The following is a 12,838-nucleotide window of genomic DNA, read 5'->3' as shown; positions in this document are numbered from 1 at the left end:
CATGGAATGTGTCACAGCACAAACATTTCACATCACGGATGGACATGACCTCCAAAACTCCCTCTGTCTGTGCCCAGCCCTCGAAGGAGCCCCTCAAGACTTCTGTAACATATCATATCTAGGGCTATTGGGGTCGCCTTGGTCCATCCACATCAACAGCAAATTATGCAATGCAACATCTTCGTGAAATCTAATGCAACAGCCTAATACATATACATGATATTCATGATGCGTGAACATGCTTAAAACATTTGATTAGTTGGTTCTACTCACCTCTGGCAGACGCTGAACGGACTCTGCAACAGCTAACACTGTTGGCCTCCTCGGTTCCTCGAATCCGATCCTACATAGGTGGACTCAAATGAGGGACCAAACACACTCTAACAAGACTCTAAACAACTCCCCAAAAACCCCCTAAAACATCATAGAACAATCATAGAAATCATGCAAAGGAAGGCTGGACAGGACACTTTCGGTGGCAGGTTCGGCGGCCGAAAGTCCCTCTAGAGCCGAAACTCAGCCACTTTCAGCGGCACCTTCGGTGGCTGAAAGTCCCTTCTAGAGACAAAACTCATGCATGTTCGGTGGCACCTTCAGCGGCCGAAACTCCCCTCCAGAGCCGAAAGTCCAACTTTCGGGGGCAGGGTTCGGCAGCCCAAGGCTTGCCTCCACGGGCAGGTTCGGCGGCCGAAAGACCTTCGGCTGCCAAACCTGAGTTCTTCCAAAATGGCAGAACTCAGCCTCCTCATGCACAAACAGCCTTCCAAACCTTCCAAAACAACCCAAAACCTCACATGCTCTCTCCCAAACATGCATACACACTCCCACATGCAATGGGGCATAAACTAGCTTAAACCTCTCAACATAACATCACATAAACAAACATTGGGTATAAAACCCACATAAACCTTAACATGCACATCTACCCACACACAAGCATCAAAACTTTTTAAAACTTCATTAAAACATAAAGGAAGGCAAAGATCCACACTTACCTCTTGAAAATCGAGGGTTGGTGCGATCCCTAACTTGGAGATGGGAGGAAACAAACTCCTGGGGTCTCCAAGCTCCAAAACTTGATCTTAAGCTCAAAACTTCAAAACCCAAGTTAAAACTTGTTAAAACTTGAAAGATTTGGAAAAAGGACATGAAATCAACCAAAGGAGGACATGAACTCACCTTAGCTCGAGAATGGGGAGGAAACTCACCCATTTTCGGTCTGAGGGCCTTTTATAGGTGGCCGGTCAACCACCTTCGGCGACTAAAGCTGCTTCCACAGCTCCACCACCTTCGGCAGCTTAACGTGCCCCCTAAACTATCCCATGTTCGGCGGTCGAACTTGAGGTTCTTCCCTCCTTGGTCTTTTTTCTTCAAAACTCAATTTCTTTTACATTAAAACTATAAAACACTTAAAAAAAACATTTTAGAAAAACACATTTTACCCTTCTAGAAGGCTCCGGCATCCTCGAATTTCAGATTCCGACGGAGATTGCACCGAAAAGTCGAGATTCCGATGCCAGGATCTAGCCGGGTATTACATCATTCTTTTATTGCTCCGAGAGCCGTAGAGAGGTTGGATTTGATAGTCTCTGGGTTAGAGTGTCCCCTCTGGATCAGTGGACCCAAGTGTGATCCATCAGTGGCAGAGTCAGTCTACCGATATAGTCCAGTGTTTGTGGAAAGTAAATGCCTTCCAGCCGAGCTTGTAGTTCTAGACTTGACGGATTTTGATGTCATTCTAGGGATGGATTGGCTATCTGCTCATGGTGCTACCTTGGACTGCAGAGACAAGGTAGTCAGGTTCAGAGATCAGGATGGGTCAGAGGTGGTCTTCAGAGGAGATAGGAGGGGTACACCTAGAGGTCTGATATCAGACCTACAGGCTCATAGGTTGCTCAGGAGAGGTTGCTCAGGAGAGGTTGTCAGGGGTTCCTAGCTCATGTGAGAGAGCTGGATAGTCATGTTAGGGAGCCCGCCTCAGTGCCCATGGTCAGAGAGTTTCCTGATGTCTTCCCAGACGAACTTCCAGGACTACCACCTGCTAGGGAGATAGAGTTTGAAATAGAATTGATGCCTGGAACCAGACCAATCTCTATCCCTCCCTACAGGATGGCACCAGTAGAGTTGAAAGAGCTAAAGGAGCAGTTGCAAGAGTTGGTAGACAAGGGTTTCATCCGACCGAGTACCTCATCTTGGGGTGCTCCAGTGCTGTTTGTAAAGAAGAAGGATGGATCCTTGAGACTTTGTATCGACTACAGGCAGTTGAACAAAGTCACTACCAAGAATAAATATCCGTTACCTAGGATCGACGATCTATTTGACCAGCTAGCAGGAGCAGGTTGTTTCTCCAAGATAGATCTGAGATCTGGGTACCATCAGCTGAGAATCAGAGAGGAAGATGTGCCGAAGACGGCGTTCAAGACCAGATATAGGCATTATGAGTTCCTAGTAATGCCGTTCGGGCTTACCAATGCCCCTGCAGCATTCATGGACCTCATGAACAGAGTGTTTAGCCAGTATCTGGATCACTTTGTTATTGTCTTCATTGATGATATCTTAGTGTATTCCAGAAACGCAGAGGAGCATGCCCATCATCTGAGGTTAGTTTTGCAGACCCTGAGAGAGCATGGCTTGTATGCCAAGTTCTCCAAGTGTGAGTTCTGGTTAAGGAGCATCTCATTCTCGGGGCATGTTGTATCAGAAAAAGGAATTGAAGTGGACCCCAAGAAGGTGGAAGCTGTAGCAAACTGGCCTAAACCCACTACAGTTACAGAGATTAAGAGCTTTCTGGGTTTGGCAGATTACTACAGGAGGTTCGTTCAGGACTTCTCCAAAATTGCCGCTCCTATGACCAGATTGACCAAGAAGAACCAGAGGTTTGTGTGGTCCGAGCAGTGTGAGGAAAGCTTTGAAGAGCTGAAGAAAAGGTTGACGTCAGCACCGGTGTTAGCTCTGCCTACCAGTAATGAAGACTTCACAGTATTTTGTGATGCGTCCCGTGTGGGACTAGGCTGTGTGTTGATGCAAAATGAGAGGGTAATTGCTTATGCTTCTAGGCAGCTGAAGAAGCATGAGTTGAATTATCCTACACACGATCTAGAAATGGCAGCTGTGATCTTCGCACTCAAGATGTGGAGGCATTACCTTTATGGGGTCAAATGTGAGATCTTTACAGATCATAAAAGCTTACAGTACATCTTGAGTCAGAGGGAGTTGAATCTGAGGCAGAGGAGATGGGTAGAACTGCTTAGTGACTATGATTGCAAAATTCAGTACCATCCGGGTAAGGCAAATGTTGTGGCAGATGCCCTAAGCCGGAAGTCACTTGGTAGTCTATCCCATATTACAGCAGAGAGAAGACCGATGGTGAGGGAGTTCTACAAGCTCATTGATGAAGGGCTGTAGTTGGAGTTGTCTAGTACAGGTGCTTTGATAGTCCAGATGAGAGGGACACCCGTGTTTTTGAAGCAGGTGGCTCAGAAACAGTATGAGGACCCAGAGTTAGTGAAAATTGCCAGGACTGTTCAGTCAGGCAAGAATGAAGAGTTCAAATTTGACAGCAAGGGAATCCTCCGCTATGGGAGTAGATTATGTGTACCAGATGATGTGAGTCTGAAGGGTGACATTATGAGGGAAGCTTATAATGCCAGATACAGTGTTCACCCTGGAGCCACCAAGATGTATCAAGATCTGAAGAAAGTTTATTGGTGGCAGCTATGAAAATAGAGGTGGCACAGTTCGTGTCCGCCTGTGAAGTATGTCAGAGGGTGAAGCTGGAACATCAAAAGCCGGCTGGAATGCTTAACCCACTGCCGATTCCAGAGTGGAAATGGGAGAATATAGCTATAGATTTTGTGGTGGGGTTACCGGCAACGTCCAACAGATTGGACTCCATATGGGTGATTGTGGACAGACTGACCAAATCTGCTCATTTCATCCCTGTCAGGAGTGGCTACTCTGTGGATAAATTGGCGTAGGTGTTTGTTGATGAAGTGGTCAGGTTGCATGGGGCTCCTGTTTCAATAATGTCAGATAGAGGACCCCAGTTCACCTTCAAGTTTTGGCGGAGTCTGCAAAGTGCTATGGGTACCAGGCTGGACTTTAGCACTACTTTCCATCCTTAGATGGACGGACAGTCAGAGAGGACCATTCAGATAATTGAAGATATGCTCAGAATGTGTATGCTAGATTTTGGCGGTTCTTGGAGGCAGCATTTACCCTTGGTGGAGTTTGCCTATAATAACAGCTATCATGCTAGCATCAGGATGGCTCCATATGAAGCTTTGTATGGAAGGAAGTGCAGGTCACCTATCTGCTGGGAGGAAGTTGGAGAAAGGGCCTTAGCAGGCCTGAGCTAGTAGAGATCACCAGCAGGGTAGTGCACATCATCAGAGAAAGGATTAGAATTGCGGTGAGCAGGCAAAAGAGTTATACAGATGTCCGCAGGAAGCAAGTAGAGTTTCAGGAGGGAGATTTGGTGTTGCTCAAGGTGTCTCTTATGAAAGGAGTGATTCGTTTTGGGAAGAAAGGTAAGCTAGCTCCACGGTACATCGGACCCTTTGAAATCTTGCAAAAGATCGAGAATGTATCGTACAAGTTGGACTTACCTGCATCTATGGAAAGAATCCATCCGGTTTCCATGTTTCCATGTTACAGAAGTTCGTGTCAGATCCGGGCAAGGTTCTTAGTGAGCCTGATGTGGAGATCCTAGGAGATCTCACCTATGTTGAGTAGCCAGTGCGGATCCTAGACACGCAGATCAGAAAGTTGAGGAACAAGGAAATTCTGATGGTGAAAGTCCTTTGGAATCACCATAATGTAGAAGAATGTACCTGGGAGACACGGGAGTCTATGCTCCAACAATACCCTCATCTCTTTTAAGGTTAGTATTTATGTGTTTTGGTGTGTTTATGTGTGTTATGCTTGTTTGGTGAACATTCGGGGACGAATGTTCTTAAGGGGGGGAGAATGTAATACCCGGCTAGATCCCGGCATCAGAATTCCTATTTTTCGGTGGATTATCGGATGTCGGAAACCTCTAGAAGGGTAAAATCATGTTTTTATAAACATGTTTTATGCTTTGAATGAAGAAAGAAATTGAGTTTTTAAAAGAAAAGCACCAAGGAAGGAAAGCTAGGTTCGGCCACCGAACCTCATGTTCGGCTGCCGAACATGGTGCAGTTTAGGGAGCACCTTTGGCCCTCGAAGGTGGTCTGGCCAGCCACCTATAAAAAGCCCCATGTCCAAAAAAGGGCGAGTTTTCTTCCCCATTTTCAGACAAAGGTGAGTCCATGCCCTTCCATGGTTAGTTTTGATGTCTTCCTTCAAATGATTTATGTTTTTGATGAGTTTTAACTTGGTTTTGAAGATTTTTGAGCAAAGATCGAAGTTTGGAAACTTGGAGACCCCGAAGCCATTTCCTCCATAACTCCAAATTTGGATCGCCTCTCCTCTCGAGTTTTCAAGAGGTAAGAGTAGATCCTACCTTTCTTTTATGTTTTTATTAAGTTTTGAGGGGTTTGAAGGGTGTAGGATGCATGATTAGAGTAGTTGTAAAATGTTAGGGTTTAGGTGAGTTAATGATGAAATATATGTTTATTGTATGCTATATGTTGTTGTTGTTGGGGTATAGGTTAGTTTTAAGCCCCTAAATGCTTGAGGATGTGTTTATGCATGTTTTTGCATGAGTTGGTTTGAGTTGTGAGGTTTGGGGTGGCTGGATGCATGTTTGTGGCTTGGGTTCTGCTTTCTGGAAGAACTCAGGTTCGGCTGCCGAAGCCATGTTCGGCCGCCGAACCTGCTTGGGGAGGCAGTTCTGGCTGCCGAACCCTGCCCCCGAAAGTTTGGACTTTCGGCTCTAGAGAGGAGTTTCGGCAGCCGAAGGTGCCGCCGAAGGTGCATGGCTTTTGGCTCTGGAGGGACTTTCGGCCGCCGAACCTGCCGCGGAAAGTGCCCTGTCCAGCCTTCCTTTGTATGTTTTCTATGATTGTTTTATGATGTTTTAGGGGGTTTTTGGGGAGATGTTTAGAGTCATGTTAGTGTATATTTAGTCCCTCATTTGAGTCCACCTGTGTAGGTTCAGACTCAAGGAACCGAGGACCCCAACAGTGAGATAGCTGCTTAAGAGTCTGTTTAGAGTCAGCCTGAGGTAAGTAGAATAGATCTTTATATTTCAAAGCAAATAAATTTCGAGCATGTTCATGCATCACGAATGCCATGATATATACTAGGTTGTTTGTATTAGAAATCACGAATATGTGCATTGCATTCTATGATATTGATGTGGATGGATGTTGGATGACCCATTAGCCCTCGATATGATGTGATGACGATGATACGGTACGGATGTCCAGTGAGGCCCATTCTACGCCCCTGGCACACTGGAATGTTATGTTATGTTATGTTAAGAGAAAGACCAGTGAGACCCATTCTACGCCCCTGGCACCATTGGAATGTGTAGAGGGCTATTGGTGACAAGTCCATCCTTGATGTGAATTGTTTGTGATGTGATGCATTCCATGAAAGCATGTGTTTTAATATATTGTTTTACTATTCTGCTCACTGGGCTCTAGTAGCTCACCCCTTTCCCTTAACCCCCAGGCTTGCAGGTTCGGGATAGACCAGGAGATCAGTAAGAGTAAAGGCATAGTGTATGTAATAGTTAGTTGTGGACATGAAAGATAATGTAATGTAATGTAAGATATTGTATAGAATTGTATTGAGGATTAGTATTGTGCTTGACTCTAGAGTTTATGGTTAATCCCTTTTGATACATGATCTATATGTAATGTTTTATTAATGTGATGTAAACCAAGCTTAATGTATGTAATGTTGACCCAGCTAGAGCATTTGATGAGGGCTCTAGTGTGGAGTTTTTATGTATTCAGTATTAGTGCATGCACAGGTCAAGCTTGGTAGATGGAAAGTTTAAAATTTTTATGAAAATATATGATCATGTATGGGATTTATCAAGTATGACAGGTTGTATGTTAGGCTTGCTACGGGTCCCGGCGACCTTAAGTCGATTTGGATTCTAGCGCCGGTAGCGGTCCGATTTCGGGTCGATACAATGGAGAAGAACCAAATATTTTTCATAAAATCATCTTTATTTATTGGCTTCTTGTGGCTGCCACCTTAAGGGTGTTTTTATAGCCTCCAAACCCTAATTCCATTGTAGGAATGTGTAATTACAATATAGGAAGTGTATCTAGTCAAACCTAAATTACATTAAAGATCATTTTCTTAAATTGTCTTGGAGAAATCTCCTTCCTAAATGGGCTACACGAATTTAGCTTCTAATATAGGTCAAATTAATTTAAAACAAATCCCAAAAAATACTAAAATACCAAAGTAACAAAATTCGCCTAAATGCAATTTGGCCATACATGCATTACGCGATTTGAAATTGTGTTGCGCATTCACATGTATTGAAGAGAGTGTGGCTTATTTCCTTATTCTCCCATATTTTTCAAATATAGTTCTCATCTCGTAAGTCTTGAATTGAGCGATAGTAACTTGATTTGTCATAATCTGGAGTTTTTCATTTTAAATTTTTGAAGTATCATATTATTTTTTTGCTTGTATCACATGCCACCACACCTCGGATGCTAGGAGAGATGCAAGCAGCCATAGGCAGCTCCTGGCCTTTCTTTTAATGGGGGATGGACATCCTTGACCCATTTCTAATTCATCGGGATCAAAGAAATATGTGATAATAACAATAGACCATTTCAACAAATAGGTAGAGGTAGAAGAAGTACAATCCATCATAACTTAACAAATAATTTCATTCATCAAAAGGAGCTTTTTACCTATTTTGGCATTCCAAAATTAATCATTACTGACAATGAGATGCAATTCACAAGTTCTAAGTTCAAAGAATTTTGCAAGAAATGGGAAATTAACCTAAGATTCAACTCAGCCTACCACTTGCAAACTAATTGCATGATAGAGGTTACGAATAGAAAAATCCTCAAAGGGTTAAAGAAAAGACTCGACCAAGCTAAAGGCAGGTGACCTGAGGAATTGCCTCATATTCTTTAGGTATACAAGATAACTCCACGATTAGTGTAATACCCGGCTAGACTCCGGTATCGGAATTCCTACCGTCCGGTGGAATCTCGGATGTCGGAAGCCTCTAGTAGGGTAGAAACATGTTTTCTTAAAATATTTTAAAGTATTTCATGGTTTTAAGTATGGAAATTAAATGAGTTTTTGCATGAAAAGTCTTTGGAGGAAAACCCAGGTTCGGCCGCCGAAAGTCAAGTTCGGCCGCCGAACATGGCATGCATGCGGAGGCAAGTTCGGCCCCCGAACGTGGCCTGGCCAGCCACTATAAAAGGGTCACTTGGCCGAAATGGGCGAGCTTTCTCCCATTTTCGACCACAGCTAGCTTCCGACCTCCCTCTTCCAAATCTAGTGTTCTTCCTTCAAATCCCCACCATTTTTCTTGAGTTTTAAGCTTGCATTGAAGGTTTTGAACTTTTGAAACAAGTTTTGGAGCTTTGGGAACTCAGGAGCTCATTTTCGTGGATCTCCAAGTTTAGGTCGTCTCCCTCTCGATCTTCAAGAGGTAAGAGCCGATCTTAAGCTCCTTATATGTTTTAAGTAAGTTTTAAGTTGTTTTATGGGGTAGAAATGCATGTTAGGCATTAAGTTGAGTTTATGGGTTTTGATGATGATTTGAGCAATGTATGTTGATTGTGTGTGTTTGAAGTGTTGTAGTTGGGGTATTTGATAGTTTGAGACCCCTAGGTGTAATATATGGTGTTTATGCATGTTTTAGAGCAAGTTTATGCTTGATTTGAGGTTTTGGGAGGCAAGAGGTTCGTTTGAACCTAGTTTCTGCCCATTCGGGAGAAACCAGGTTCGGCAGCCGAAGGGAGTTTCGGCCGCCGAACCCCCCTTGTGGAGGCAGCATTCGGCTGCCGAAGCTTGCCCCCGAAAGAAGACTTTCGGATCTGTCTGGGACTTTCGGCCGCCGAAGGTGCCGCCGAAAGTGCCTGACTTTCGGCTCTGGAGGGACTTTCGACCGCCGAACCTGCCGCCGAAAGTGCCCTGTTCAGCCATTTCTTGCATGTTTTTATGTGATGTTTTCATGATGTTTTAGGGGGTTTTTGGGGAGTATATTAGAGTTATGTTTACGTATGTTTGGTCCCTCATTGGAGTCCACCTGTGTAGGTTCGGACCCGAGGAACCGAGGACCTCAGCAGTGAGCCAGCTGCTACAGAGTTGTCAGAGCTAGCCAGAGGTGAGTGGAATAAACCTTAAGCTTTAAAATAATTGAAATATGAATTTTGAGCATGATCCATGCATCATGAATGCCATGAGATATAGTAGGTTGTTTGCATTAGTATTCACGAATATGTTGCATTGCATTTATGATGTTGATGTGGATTGGTTATTGGATGATCCTTTAGTCCTCATATGATATGATGAGGTTATGGCATGATATGGTATGGAAGTCCAGGTTGTACCCATTCTACGTCCCTGGCACGATGTAAGAGAAAGTCCAAGTTGTACCCATTCTACGTCCCTGGCACATTGGTATGTTATGATATGTTATGATAAGGGAAAGACCGGTTATACCCATTCTACGTCCCGGCACAGTTGGACTATGTAGAGGACTATTAGTGACAATACCATCCGAGATGTGATTAGCTGTGATGTGTTGCATTTCATAATGGCATGAAATTTTAATGTATGATTTCATTATTCTGCTCACTGGGCTTTGTAGCTCACCCTTCTCCCCTAACCCCAGATGTGCAGGTACAGGGTAGACCAGGAGGTTAGCCAAAGTTTTGAAGTTTGTGTATGTAATAGTTAGATTATGGACATGACAGTTGTATTATAATGTAATGTAAGAGATTTTAGTATGTTATATAATGAGATTTATTGAGGTTATAGATGTGCTTGACCCTATGAGTATTGTAATCCCTTTTGATGCATGATCTTAGATATTTGATGATACAGATGTAAGCCAACTCATCTCATGATGTATTTGCCCATTGGGGCATTGTTGAGATCCCACAGAGGGGTCATGTTTATGGTTATGTAATGTATGTTTAGGTTGAGTTGGATGTATGAAAGAAAGGTTTTAAATTTTTATGTTTTTCCTTGATCATGTATGGGATTAAGCAGGTTTCCAGGATGTATGTTTGGCTTGCTACGGGTCCCGGCGGCCTTAAGTCGACCCGGATCCTAGCGCCGGTAGCGGTCCGATTTTCGGGTCGTTACAATTAGCTACAAGCAAAATCCCATTTTCACTTACATATAGAGCCAAAGCACCATTCCTATGGAGGTTCAAGTGAGTAGCTTCGAAGTCCAACAACCTGACTTATTAAGAAATCCTAAAAAGATGCAATTTAATCTTGATCAGGCTGAGTACTTGAGGGAACGAGCACTTATCAGGATGGTCATCTACAGAAATAAAATGTCACACATATTCAACTCCCAAGTCAAACTCTAAGGCTTTAATGTAGGGGATCTAGTCCTTAAATGGTCTAATGTAATGGGATGGGATTCTCGGTCTGGTAAGTTAGGCGAGAATTGAAAGGGACCATATAGGGTCTCTAAAGTCATTCGTACTGATACTTGTAAGTTGGCCAAGTTAGATGGCTGCGTCATTTTTTATTCCTATAATATTTGTAACTTTATCAATAAAGTTACGATGTATTTTTTTAGTTCTTTTGGTTTTTGTATCAGAATTATAAAAAATGATGGATTATCAAAAGCATAGAGTTAAAGTAATCGCCACAAGATAGATAACCACTAGGCGAGTCCCTAGGTACCAATCTAGCCAAAGCATTTAAGGCAATTTTTCCAAAAGTGCTAGGCGGGTCATTGCCAGGCGAATGTCTGGGTGTTAGTCCCTTAATGAAATAGTTAAAGCAATTTTTGCCAAAATCACTACAAGGAGGGTCACTGCCGAGCGAGCGTTAGAGTATTGGCCCCTTAATGAAATGGTTAAGGCAAAAACAATTTTTGTAAAAAATACTACAAGGCAAGTAACTAAAAGGCGAGCGTCTAGGTGTTCTCCCCTAAATGACGTGGTTGAGTCAATTGAAGCATTTTTTGCTAAGGTAAGCCATTTGCGAGCGGTCGGGTATTAAACCCCTAGGTATTTTACTTAGTTGTTCTTAATTAAATATTATCATAAAATAGGACACCTCCAAGCGGGTCTAGGTGTTAGTCCCATAGAAATTTTACCAAGTCATTTTTATTTATTGATTAATCATATTGTTGCTTAGTGAGGTTCTGAGTGTCCATTCTTGTTGAGAGTAGGTGAGACATAGAAGAAAGACACAATAATAAGTAAAGAGAAAATAGAATTTTCATTAAGGAGTTTTTGTTACAATCACTGTGCAGGAGGATCTTTAATACTTTCCTCCCGAGTTTCCATTACATTCTCATCTAAAGTAATTATACGATTCTCAGGAGAAGTTGTGTTTACATGATCATTGTCCTCACCCTCTTGCCTTTTTGTCCCTTCCTTTTCCTCTTTCTCTTCAGGGAGGATGTCGTCGATCCAATAAAATTATTCAAATAAGAAGTGTTTGATAAGCTCATTCTTCACGAAATCCTGGCCCTCAATGAATATCCCTCTCCCACAGGTTACCGTGTCATTGAGGCTCAACAAACCAAACAGTAGAAGTGTTGGTCTCAATAAACCAAATAGTAGAAGTGTTGGTCTCAATAGCTTTACTCTCGAGTGCCTTCACCTTCTCTGCCAGCAAAGTTGCCTTCTCTTTGTCATCTTTTAGCTTTCTCTCAATTTCCACCTTTTAAGTCATAGACTCATCTAAATTAAATTGGAGTTTGTGTAATAACTCAGAGAGACTCCACCACCTCTATTGGAGTTTTCAACCTCTCATCTTTTCCTAAGAGGAGATTCTTTGCCATCTTAAGGACCTCGTAGTGCAACCTCAGCTCTCCTATCTCTAGCGACAATATAAATTATTATTTTAATTATGTTAACGGTATATTTTTAATATATATGAAAATAACTATTAATTTATTTTTTTGAAACGGAGAGTAAATTTTTTTTTTAGTTTTGATAAATTTTTATATAAGAAAAAATATTTAAAAAATTCATTTTGTATTCATTAGTATTTATTTCATTGTCAAAAATTCATTTTGTTAAAAATGGGAAAAATTAAAATTAAATAAAAAAAGGTATTTGGTGAAGAAATTAATAGGAGGGTATTTGCTTAGGTCATTTAGGTGGTCCAGCGTGAAGTTGGAAAAAACAGAACAAGGAAGGGAAATTGCGGGAGGGAAACCGCGTGATTTGATTTGGATATATATATTTTTAAAAAAAGCATATATTTAAATATAAAAAGTAGACACTATTTTGAGTAAAAATAAATTTAATAATAATTAAATTAATTAAGCATATGTAGCAAAATATAAAAAATAAATTTAATAACCTGAAATTTTATTTTTAATATATAAATTTGCAGTTTATGTATAGAAGCTCAATTTTACAACAAACTATTTTTTGGCTATTAAATTTTATATTTTACATAAAATTAATTGATTGCAATTTTAAAATTCTGCTACTATTTACTTTAAGATGGTAAAATTAAGAAAAATATAAATACTATTCATTATAAATTGATTTAATATTTTAATAAAAAACTATTTTAATTAAATTTAGTTCTCTTTTATTTAACTGATGTAGAAATTCGAAATATTCACGCAGAAATACTTGTTTGGTTTCCAAATTTTTATTAATTTTATTTTTCATATATATATTAATAAAAAAATTTTTTATTAAATTTTTAATTATACTTATTTTAAAAATATTAAATAATAAAAAATATTTTAAAAATAAAAT

Source organism: Manihot esculenta, chromosome 18 (assembly GCF_001659605.2).
Source record: "Manihot esculenta cultivar AM560-2 chromosome 18, M.esculenta_v8, whole genome shotgun sequence".
Lineage (NCBI taxonomy): Eukaryota > Viridiplantae > Streptophyta > Magnoliopsida > Malpighiales > Euphorbiaceae > Manihot > Manihot esculenta.
The sequence above is the reverse complement of the archived record's forward strand: the minus strand, read 5'-3'. Positions refer to the sequence as shown.